A 12,104-nucleotide genomic window follows, 5' to 3' on the forward strand; every position below is an offset into this window, starting at 1 on the left:
CAGCAGTGCCAGCCGCACGGAGTTTCCAGGGTGAGAGCTGATGAGAGCGTGTATTTCTCTAATTGCTGTCGGGGGCGGGGGGGGGCACTCATGGTTGCCCTGACTTTGTGCATTCATCCGTGAGGCTTTCTTTTCGAGGGTGGTGGGGATGATGACCTTATTCTAAAGATCCAGGAGCAACCAGGATGCAGGAGGGTGCCTAGAAGCCCTCTAAGAATGGGCACATCATAAAATCTTCAACTCACGGTACTGAAAACATTCGCTGTTGGAGTGCGGTGCGTTATTTCGCTAGAAGCCAAATGGAGTTTCTCGACCTTGCGTGATGAATACAGGAGTTGACAGAGCAAAGCTAAACATTTTAATGGCCTCTTGGGTGTATTTTAAATGGGTGATAGGGGAAAGGAGTGTAGTGGGGAGTCCCAGGTGAGGCAGGTGGCATTGAGGACGGATGTGAAATCAGAGAAGGATCTGGAACCCGGGCCCTTGGCATCTGCTGAGTGAGAGCCACATCAGCACATCTGTTGGTCAAGTTTTGTCAGTGAGCTCACAGATTCTGGGCCGAGACGCTTAGTTTGACAGGAAGGCTCATGGAATTGGAGCATCGCCTATGAAAGGTGGCATACTAGTGATTGATCACTTTTCAGAGATGAAAGGGAGCCCTGACTTGCGGTGGACGAATAGGACCCAGTCGGGAGAAGCCGCCCATGCACGGTGGCCTCTTCCCAGCCACCCCAAAGATGTGGGAACTTGTGAGCCACCCCAAAGATGTGGGAACTTGTGAGCCAGTAAGCTCATGGACAGTGGGTTGCCTTTTCTCTGACTTTAGGGAGAGGGAGGGGGAGATGGGAGAGAGAGGGAGAAACACTTGTGCAAGAGAGAAACATCGATCAGTTGTCTCCCGCGCGCATCCCCAACTGGGGATGGGACCTGCAACCTGGGCGTGTGCTCTGACCCGGGAATTGAACCAGCAACCTTTCGGTAGGTACATGGGAGGATGCTCAACCCACTGAGCCACACCAGCCAGGCCAGTCGTTGCCTTTTCCCCCTTTGTTATGAAAGGCAGAGGAAAATACAAGCTATGGCCCAGCCACAACAGAGCCGGTACCCGGGGTCCTGCCTTGAGCCATGTCAGGAGGTGCTCACCCAGGGCCCGGTGGTGGTGAGGAGCCTGCCGCTCTCTCTCTGAGCCAGTCTTCTTTCAGACCCAGTCCATCTTCATCACGGCTGACAGTTGATACATATGCTCTCAGAACCTTCTTGGATCCTTTTTAAAAATATATATATATTTATTGATTTCAGGGAGGAAGGGAGGGGGAGACATAGAAACATCAATGATGAGAGAGAATCATTGATCCGCTGCCTCCTGCACGCCTCACACTGGGGATTGAGCCCGCAACCTGGGCACGTGCCCTGACCAGGAATCGAACCATGACCTCCTGGTTCACAGGTCAACTCTCAACAACAGCCACTCCGGCTGGGCAGAACTTCCTTGGATGTTTGTTAAAAAAAACAAAAAACAAAAACCTCTTTAGATTTTTTTTTTAAGAGGAGGCACCAAATCATTGTTCTATTTTGAGGGAAACATGTTTCACATTTCTTTCTTGTATGTCTTTTTAAAATTGGAAGAAACTATTCAAAATATAGGCATAGAAACTATTGCCCAATATCTGTAAGTCATCCAGGGTTTCCTAGGAGTTTTTCGTTTGTTTGTTTGTTTTTTAAGGAAAAACCATTTCTGCTACAAACAGGATGTGTGTCCCGCCAGCAATCGTGATCAACTCCTCACTAGATTTTTTCTATGCTGTTCGGCTTCACACCACGTTGGGCATGCTCTGTGTTTACTTTTTCTATTGCTTTTCTTCTGGAGTCTCTCAAAGCCAGACGGGTTTCCTCCGAGTGCCTCCCATCCCCGCTGTCTCTGGGCCAGTCTGTGGACGGCTGTGTCACCGCTGGTGCCTTGTTTGACAACAGCTTGCTTTCTTCCTCTCCTTTGAAACAACCCCTGATTATTTGAGGTGCATACCCCTTGGAACAAAGCGCATTTGATTCTCATTGCATTGCAAGCGGGTGTTTCTATCTGCGGTGGCAAAGGAAACAGAAGGAGCAGGCACCCTATCCTGCTGATATCGGCTCCAGGCGTGGGTGGCAGCCTGCCGGCCGGGCTGCTTCTGTGTGTGTGTGTGTGTGTGTGTGTGTGTGTGTGTGTGTGTGTGTGGCTTCCAGATCCCCTGCCCAGACCTGCCTCGCTGGGTGATGGGTCTTAGGATGCCACTTCATTATAATCTCAGTGCTTTTTAAAAAATATGTATTTTTATTGATTTCAGAGAGGAAGGGAGAGGGAGAGATAGAAATATCAGAAAGATGAGAGAATCATTGATCATTTGCCTCCTGCACCCCCCCTCCCCCACTGGGGATCCAGCCCACATGTGCCCTGACTGGGAATCGAACTGTGACCTCCTGGTTCATAGGTGGACGCTCAACCACCGAGCCACTCCGGCCGGGCATAATCTCAGTGCTTTTAATTGTCCTGAAGAATTGTAGTACATGCATTTCACTTCTCACGGCTCGGACAGAGTTGTTATACAGGGTATCAGAATACTTGCTCAAGGCACAGAGATGTTCTGATGAGAGGGATGCAGCCGAGTGTCTGGAAGTTTTGCTTTTCCAGATCCTTACCACACCAATCTGTAGCTCACTCGCCAGCTCAGCTGAGTGTAAAAATAGCCACCTCACTTGTCTAATTATCTTTACATTTTGTTATAACTTGTTGTCTTCAACAGAGCTCTGTGGAAGAGGAATATTTGACTTATGAGTTCTATAACTTTATTCATTAAGCATATGCTGTGCATATGAAAACAACAAGGAAGTAAGAAGCGACCCTCCCCTGGAATGAGGCAGGGATGTGTGAGTGTGGGCACCCCGCCCCAGGGATGCCTTTTTTCAGATTGGTCCATTCACACTTCCTAGAGAGAGCCGGTGTGTGCCAGCAGCCGATGGAGCGAGAACTGCCTCATCAGTAAGGGCAACTGGACTTTTTTGAAGTAATAAGAATGTTGGTCTGTTGGCCAGACTTTTAAAAATTATTAGTGGTGTTGTCTCATATGCAGCCCGGGGGTGGGTTTTGGGCTCAGGAGCCAAACCTGAGTTTAAACCCAGCCTCCTCCACTTAGAAATGGTGCCACTGGGCCAGATAAGCGTCCTACGCTGCCATTTTCCAACCCGGACCATGGGAATAACAACAGCATCTAACCCAAAGTGGTGTGAGCGAGAAGTGCTAGGATACTCATTTATAACAAAATAGGAGGAAAAAATAAAAATTTGCAAAATAAGATGAAAATTAAGTAAGTGATTGCTATGGTGACTGTTGCTATATTGCCAATGTTACCATGTTGTATATCCACCTACCTTGCAAGAACTGCTGCTATATTGGCCAATGTGATTATACCTGCCATTATAACCTATAGCAATAACAAGGGTTGCCCCATATGTCAGTCATTGCAACACATCTGTGTAATTCATAACAATTTTCCCTGTATTGTCGTCATTCCCTCATTTAGTTCTGTTATCATACCAGTAGGTAATGTGGACAATGCAAAGACATGTTTCCTTTAGGGTGACCCATCTTATTCGAAACTGCATTGACACGTTCCTGTTTCACCAGACAACTCATTTCAATCATAATCTAGGCACAGAACAATAAAGTCGCCTTCAAAATGAAGATGGAGGAAACAAACAAACAAGCAAACAAAAACAAAACAAACAAAAGAAAACCAAAATGAAATGGTGGTACTTAGAATGAGTGAGAGGGAGTTAAATTTCCTACTGGATCCTTTGGAAAAGTGTCCATTTGCTGATAGACAAAAATACACACATGCTTTCTGAACTGTATATAACAGAGCAGTAGTTGACTTTGCCTATAAGTGTGTCGGTCTTAAGTGAAATAACATTGTTGGTTAATCATTCCTTCTTTTGCATGTGGCAGAGTAAACCTTTAAAACTACACCTTTCATGATCATTAACGTGCAGTTAACCTAGATCTTAAGCTAGGTCTGACTTTTATGGTTTATGATAGTAAGTGAACAGTAAAGATGGTAAAATACAATTTTATGCTTAATTTTATACTTGCCTTGCTGCTGCTCCTGCTAAATGGACGCTGTCATCCCAGTCTTAGAAGGAAAAATCTAAATTTTCACCGTCTCATAGAAATACAAGCAAGCCACAGAGGTCATTTTAGGTTTTCTAGTAGCCACAAAAAAGGGAGAAAGAAATGAAATTAATTGTAATGATATGTTTTATTCTACCTAGCAGATCCAAAATCTTATCAACATGTACTTAATAGAAAACTTATCAGTGGTGTAGTTGACATTCTTTTTCCATAGTAAGTCTTTCAAATCACTGTGTATTTTCTACTTACAGTACTTGTCAATTTGTGCTGGTCACCGTTTGCATGTGGCTAATGGCTGGTCACCGTTCGCACGTGGCTAATGGCTGACGTATTGGACAGCATCAGTCTAAGTAACATGTCACCTTGTCAGTCTTGGAACCCCAGTACCCCCTGAAACCCAGAATGCCCTCAATAAATGCACATTTGATAAGTTTCCCTGTGCCTTTACTCAGTTATCGGGATTTTGCTCACAGCTTTAAGCATTTCTTTAGAGAAATACTATAACTTCATCACAGACTGATTACATGGCATAATGGACATTTGTGGTTTTGGTTTACAGATCCGTATCTCTGCTTTTGTACATGTAATCTACATGGACTTTTTCTTTTCTTTTTTTTTTTAACAAAGTGAAACTGGTTTTTGTAGGCAGGGGTTGTGTGTGGTCCACGTGTCTGCGTGTCTCATAGTTGGTATTCAGAGCATATGAGTAATTAGAACAGGATAGGTGTCTTATTTTTCCTCTTAAGCTGCCAGTTCTTGAGTAGCTGTGCTATCTTTACTCTGTAAACCCTCCTGGCATCAGGTGCCAGGTATGTGTGGGTGTGCGTGCGGAGTGGGAGGGGCATAGTAAATCTTTATTCCTGTTAATGAAACCTTCCCGTCCTTCATGTTAATGCGCTTTGCTTCTGAGCCCGACACACAGGAAGTGGTCCCGGGCATCATATTCCTGTTAATGAAACCTTCCCGTCCTTCATGTTAATGCGTAGAGCACAGGCCTGGGCAGCCTGGGCCTTCTAGTGGGAAAAGATCTGAAGGGCTCTCCATTGGCACTGCCAGGGCGACGGCGTGGCAGATCCCGGCTGGCACAGCCCCTGGGGAGCCATGCCTTGTTGCCTGAGCCAGTGTTTAGGCTTCTCTTCCAGGTGTCTTGTTTAGAATAAATTGGGGCGAGTGACAGCGGGTTTGCATATCACATCTTCAGGGCTATTCGAGGATTAACTGCCCAGAGGATTATCCGTGGGCCTTGAGGCCTCCTGGTCCAGCTGAGCCCCAGCACCCCACCCCCGACCCCGTCTCTTTGTTCCCTCCTATCCTGAGGGTTTCCCTTCTTCATCCTTAGCCTTGGCTCCCCCTGCAGCAGCTTCCTTGTCCCCCTCAGCTCTGTGGAGCCCAGTGCCCTGGGGAGCAGAGGTGGGACGGTCCACCCTGACCCTCTGTGGACCCAGCTGTTACAGTGGCTGTTCCTTTCGGGAGAGTTTGACAACAGTCTAACCCTCTTCATTTCGAGAATTGCAGTTGCATTCATTGTGGGCTGGTTCGTGCAGGAGAGGCAGAGGGAGCAGCATGGACCTCTCAGGGTGCAAATGGCCCAGAAGACCCCCAGGGGCTGGCCGGCCAGGGCTTCTGCACTGGCTGCGATGATAGAGGTGAATCGTGAATGGAGCGCTTTGGAGGTGGTGGGGACCAGGCATGAGGTCCGGGGCAGAATAGATCCAGGAGCAGCGAGGGGTCAAACAAATGAATGAAGAATAGGCCCTGTCTACCCTGCAGGCTCAGAGGGCACTGTCGGTCGTCCTGTCCTGTTCATCCCAGGTGACAGGAACCCAGTGTGAAAGAGCTAAGGGAGAAGGGGAGTGCCTTCGTTATGTGACCCCAGAGCCTGGGCTGCCCACAGCAGAGCCTGGAGTCGGCCTCCCCGGTGCCCTCTCTCAAACCAGCCCTCTGCACGGGTTTGGGCAGCTGCCAGGCCCACATTTCCCAGTTTCTCCACCAGCAAGGAAGCCTTTTCTTCCTCTTCCCCTTTCTCCGCCTCTTCCCCCTCCTCCCTTGTCCCTTCCATTCTCCCCTCCCTCCCTCTCCCCCTTCTATCTCCCAGCTCCAAAAATCCCAGGGAGAGTCTCTGAATCGCCTTGCTCCTCCGGGGACACACGCCCACCTCTCAGGGGACAGCTACAGTCAGATTATTGGAGTGGGGGTGGGGGAGGGAGGGTAGTTTTCTAACAGGAGGAGGTACAGTTATCAGAAGGTGGTGGACAATGAGGACCAAACCAAACAGCCTGGGTCCCCCCGAACGGAGATGAGGAGACCTGCCTCACAGCCAGCAAGCTGCCCCTCTCGGCAGGCCGGGGAGTGAGACACATGCTTGTATGTACACATGGTAACTGAGTGACATCCAAACACAGTAGGTAGTAGGTGGGGCAGCAGAAAGAATTTTTGTGTCCTCCATCCACTCCCTGGTGTTCCTAGGGCATCAGAGTTCACAGAGTCTGTTTCAGTGACTTCTCTCTTTTTCTGAAAAGTGTTTGAGACACTGGGTGATCGGGTAAAGAGAGTCAGCAGGCCAAGCAGAACCACTGTGATCGTGGCGAAGGACATCTGCAGCATTCCAGAAGGTGGGGAGCCTAGTGATCCTCAGTAGGCGAATGGTTGGCAATCCAGTCTATCGTCGTACATGGAGCCTAGCACCTCGCTCCAAAGATGTTTTTCATCACCTTAACAACGTGGCACGTGACCTCCTTTTCTCTTTCTGTATTTGATCTTTTAAAAAACAGCTTCCTTGAGGCATGACTTACATTCCAGAAATTCACCAATTTTAGTATACAGTTTAATAATTTTTAGGAAATCTATAGAGTTGTGTAATCACCCCCACAATCTTGTGTGTGTGTGTGTGTGTGTGTGTGTGTGTGTGTGTTTTTAGGGCTAACATATACATACATATGTATGTGCATGTGTGTGTGTGTATATGTATATGTATATGTATATTTATCTTTATTGTTGAAAGTATTACAGATAGTTCCCCTTTTTCTCGATTGACCCCTTCTAGACCACCTCACCCCTGCCCCCAATCTGGTTTTAAAACACTTCTCTCACCCCCAAAATTCCTTCGTGCCCATTTGCAATCTCTCTGTTACCATTCCCAGCCCTAGACAGCCCCTACCCTACTTCCTGTCTCTATAATGTGCCTGGTCTACATGTGTCTCCCAAATGGAATCTACAGTGTGTGGTCTTTTGTGTGTGTCCTTCACTTAGCACAGTGGTTGGAGCTCCGTACATGTTGCAGTATCTATTGGTGTTTCCTTCCTTTTTGGTGCTGGATGGCATTCCGCTGCATGGACATGCCCCATTGCCTTTACCTAGTTGGCGGATCTTCCCGTAGTGGCCACGGTGGTGCGGTTATGGATACTGCTGGCATATAAACATTCATGTACAAATGTTTGCATGGACATCATGTTTTCATTTCTCTTGGCAAGATACGTAGGTGTGGCATTGCTGGGTTAGACGGTGAATTTCTGTGGAACTTCTTGGAAACCGCTGATATGCTTTCCTCGGTGACTTTTGCTTCCACGTTGTTTACTTCCACCAGTAATCTTTGAGGATTGGCTGGGCCTGTATTTCTAAAACGGATCGGTTCTCATGGGTCTCAGGATAGTACGAAGGGAAACCCACGGAATGGCCTTGGAAGGAAGCAGCTGAGGCACAGGGCGCGGGCGCCTTGCCGTTCGGGGTTGAGGGCAGGTACCCGCAGGGCAGCTTCTCTTCTGCGGGGTGAGCACTGCGGTTAGGTTAGATGGTGCTGTTGACATTGACATCAGAAGATGTGGAAACAGAAGGAACCTTTAGGGGTCGTCTTTAAAATAACCTCAGAGCGGCCCATCATGTGGCATTCCTGAGGCCTGGGATGACTTTTATATCCCAGAGGTAGCTTGTTTTGATTAAGCCTGGGCCTTGTGAAATGGGATGGATTTAGGGCAGGAGGTAACCTTAGGGCTCTGCTCCGGTAGGCTGATGGGAGCCTGAGAGCAGCACATTTGACAGATCAGATAGCAGCATTGCCAGCGCCTGGGCTGGTTTTTTCATAGCGCTCGTGGCTCTCACTGCTTCACGGGCCAAGATCTGTCCTGGTGGATGGCAGGTCTTACTCTTTACAGAAGGACGTGTTTGTTTCTCAAGAGAACTGTCATCCCCTGGCTAATGGCAAGTTCTGAATCGAGGGAGGGAGGCTGATGTTCTCAAGGGAGTTTTACTACGTGATTACGATGATGCAATATCTGAATGACATTTGCAGCTTAAGAAGAATGTGGTCATTTCTTTGCCAAAAAAGAAAATAAAAGAAAAATGGTTAGAGTGTTTTAGAAAGGATTCACTGCCACAATGAAGCTGCTGCTTTTATCTTTTTCCCCCCTTTACTTTTCTCTTCTTTATCATCTGGGAAATCTTTAACACACCTGCTCCTTAGTTAATGCATAAAAAAGATGACATCTGTGAAAGCACCCATCCCGTCATTAATGCCCAGCAGAGTTTGCTCGTGTGTTTATTCATCCATCCACTCATTTATTCATGTGTATCTGGTTTGCTGAGTACATAGCCTCCTAAGATGTAATCATAGAGCAGCTCTGTCTTATGTCCCACCATCTCTTTAAAATTTATTAAGTGAATTCTTTGCTTCTGGATACAAGCTATGACTTTTCTGATTAGTCTTTAGTATAAAAAAATTCTATAGTCAATTTCAATTGCTAAATACTTTTTAGAAATTGAGGTAAAATTGATATATAATAATCTATTGATATATCACATATCTAGTTTCAGGTGTACTGCGTAATGATTTGATATTTGTATATATTGCAAAGTGATCACCACAATGAGTCTTAGGTGACATCCCTCACCTCACATAGTTACAGAATTTTTTTTTGTGATGAGAACTTTTAAGATCTACTCACTTAGTATTATGCTAAGTGAAATAAGCCAGTGAGAGAAAGACAAGTATCATATGATCTCACTCATATGTGGAATCTACTGAACAACATAGATCCAGAGACATAGAAGCATGGAACAGATGGTCAAATCTCAGAGGGAAGGCAGGGAGTGGGGTGGGCTGGAGGTGATCAACCAAAGAACTTATGTGCGTATATGCATAACCCATGGACACAGACATAGGGTGGTGGAGCCCTGGGGTGGGGGGCGGCCGGCGGGCTGGAAGTGGTCAATGGGAGAAAGAGGGGAACATATGTAATACTTTCAGTAATAAAGATAAAAAAAAGAAGATCTCTCTTAGCAACTTTCAGATATGCAGCACAGTATTGTTAACTGTGGTCGCCAAGCTGTGCACGGCTTGTTTTATAGCTGGCGGTTTGTACCTTCTGACCCCTAGGGTTTCTGTTTGACGGTCCTTGCTCTCTGTTGACTCTCACATTCCATTATTCAGAGTGGTCCGCTCCCTTGGCTCAGCTCAGTGTGTGGGGGGAGGTGATGCATGAGGAGCCAAGCAGTGAGGGGGGGGAGGGGAAGGAGGGCTGACTGGAGGGAAAGGAGGGGCCACAGGGTAAGACTTTGTAGGCCCTATGAGTTGGGCTTTTATTTACTTATTTCTAACTCCTTTAGTGCTTTTGTATGTATGTGGTAAAACCTAATCATTATGTTGCATTTACTTAGATCCAGTGCAGCTAACCCAGTGCACTTGGCAAAGACAGTCTTGGGGAGGTCAAAGGTGAGGTCTAAAGGCTATCCAGGGCCCCAACCCAATCTTTGTCTCACATGTTAATGCATGAAACATTTATTGATTGTATGCCAATGGCCAGCACCCTAGAGAAATGAAAGCAAAGTGAAATCCCAACCTGAAGACCCACCATTCCAGAGTACGCAAACAGAGATGCACGTTTTCAGATTTGCTGAGCAAACTGCTGGCGGGGCTCCTGACCTCGCTCACACGCAGGGTCTAAAAAAGGGCCAGCGTGTGTGCAGGTTGGGGGAGGATCTTTCTTTGGAGAGAACTGTGCAGTGATTCCCACCACCTCTACTCAACCTCCTGAGAGAAGCTTCTAGAGCAGTGGTTCTTAACCTTCCTAATGCCGCGGCCCTTTAATACAGTTCCTCATGTTGTGGTGACCCCCAATTTCATTGTTACAAATTGAACATAATTAAAGCATAGTGATTAATCACAAAAACAATATGTAATGATATATGTGTTTTCCGATGGTCTTAGGCGACCCCTGTGAAAGGGTCGTTCAACCCCCAAAGGGGTCGCGACCCACAGGTTGAGAACCGCTGTGCTAGAGGATGGCTTAACAAGACTGGACAGGGGTCTGACTCTTGCCTGGAAGATCTAAGATGGGCAAGTCCCCTCTTGTGGGAGGGGACTGACGAGATGCCCTTCCCCCTCAGTGTTTGCTTTACGGCTAGCGAGGCCCCCACCCCTGTTGTGACGACTTCTCTGACTTTTTCCCAGCCTCCAAGATTTCTACTCTTGGAATTTCTGTGTTATCTGACAGCTAATTATTAGATAGTTTGGTATCATTTTCTTCTCAGACCCTTGGTCTCTATTCACATCCTCCCTAGTGCCTGCCCAGTGTTCCCATAACCTGAATGTCCGTATGTGTTTACATTTTTTCCATGCATATATACAGTGGATACTATCAGCCATAAGAAAGATGAAACACTGCCATTTGTGACACTGCGGCTGGATCTTTTTATGCATTAACTAGGGAGCCTGTGTGGGGCGCACGTGAGTGTCCTGGTGTTGCTGAGGACTCCGGAGAAGTGCTCCCAATCCCAGGGTGGAAGGATGAGCTAGTGAGAGGACGTTGGCATTGCCTCTGCTCCCCCAGTGCTGTGTGGTCACAGGGACTTCACTGCCCTTGACTCCTTTCAGATGGATGGTAACGATGCTCGTGACTCAGGAAAATGCAGAGCTACCATTTGCCTTTGCCCGTTGGTACTGGTCCCTCGTAGCCAGGGGGAACCAGCTAGTTGCTTGGAGGGCTCCCCTCCCAACTCCCCATCCCCCAATATCCTGAAAGAGTCGAGCAAAGTCGATGCTCGAAGACGTTGATCTATCATATCTATCTGTACAATGTCTCTACATTATTTTTTAATGAAGTGTCAGTTATAGGTATAGTATTGTGTCTAGGACAGTGGGTCCCCCAATCTAGCTGAGCATCCAAATCACCGAGGAGTTAAAACAAAAATTACAGATTCGTGAGCCTCACCTCGGATGACAGGATCAGAATACCTGGCTGGGCCCCCAGAGAACCCTCAGTGCTGACATAATTGGCAGCCTGGCCTTAAAAGTAATCCTTGGGTCATATGGGGGGTATGAGTGGGGGGCAGACGTAGTCTGAAGATGCAAGAGTAACTCTCTTCCTAACCACTTCAATCAGGGGTGCGTTGTGGTATAGAAATAGCGAAAGGAAGAAATACTAGGAGCAACCACACACTAGTGGGAAGGGCATTATTGTTCATCTTTGTTCCTTTAAAGTTTCTTTCAATCAGTGCGGAGCTTTCTAACCTGGAATTTTCCTAACTGTAAGGAAGGTAATGGAGATTATTAAGCTACTAGAAAAAAACAGCTTTTTTTTTTGAGATATAATTTACATCCTATTCAAGCCACCTACTTGACGTGTACAATTGAATGGTTTTGGTATGATCACAGCTTGTGCAGCCCTCCTCACCCGGAAAGGAAACCCCATATCCATTCTAAGTTACTTGTAATACTCAACGAACTCTAACTTATTAGTTTATAATAAAGCTCAATAGGCTAATAGCAAGGTTTTTTTTGATTCAGGCTAGACTTACATCAGATAAGGGTAGTTCATGTTAAGCTTTGATGGAGAGCTACATTATTTGTAAAGGAAAAATGGATTATAAGTAACGCCTGTTTGTGGGACCCAGTCTCTCAGATGAGAAGGCACCCAGGCTTGCACCTCTGCACTGCTCCATCCTGGTG

At 46.8% G+C, this 12,104-nt stretch overlaps 1 protein-coding gene across 2 annotated transcripts in view; it reads left to right on the forward strand.

Annotated features, from left to right (window-relative positions):
• RAI14 (retinoic acid induced 14) overlaps positions 1–12,104 on the forward strand; it is a 119,010-nt gene continuing 106,906 nt past the window's right edge. For both annotated transcript variants that reach the window (XM_023754967.1, XM_023754968.1), the window contains exon 1: positions 1–30. The gene's annotated coding sequence lies outside the window, so the exon portion shown is untranslated. The remainder of the gene's footprint in view (positions 31–12,104) is intronic.

The sequence above is a fragment of the Myotis lucifugus genome, unplaced genomic scaffold, assembly GCF_000147115.1.
Source record: "Myotis lucifugus unplaced genomic scaffold, Myoluc2.0 scaffold_68, whole genome shotgun sequence".
NCBI lineage: Eukaryota > Metazoa > Chordata > Mammalia > Chiroptera > Vespertilionidae > Myotis > Myotis lucifugus.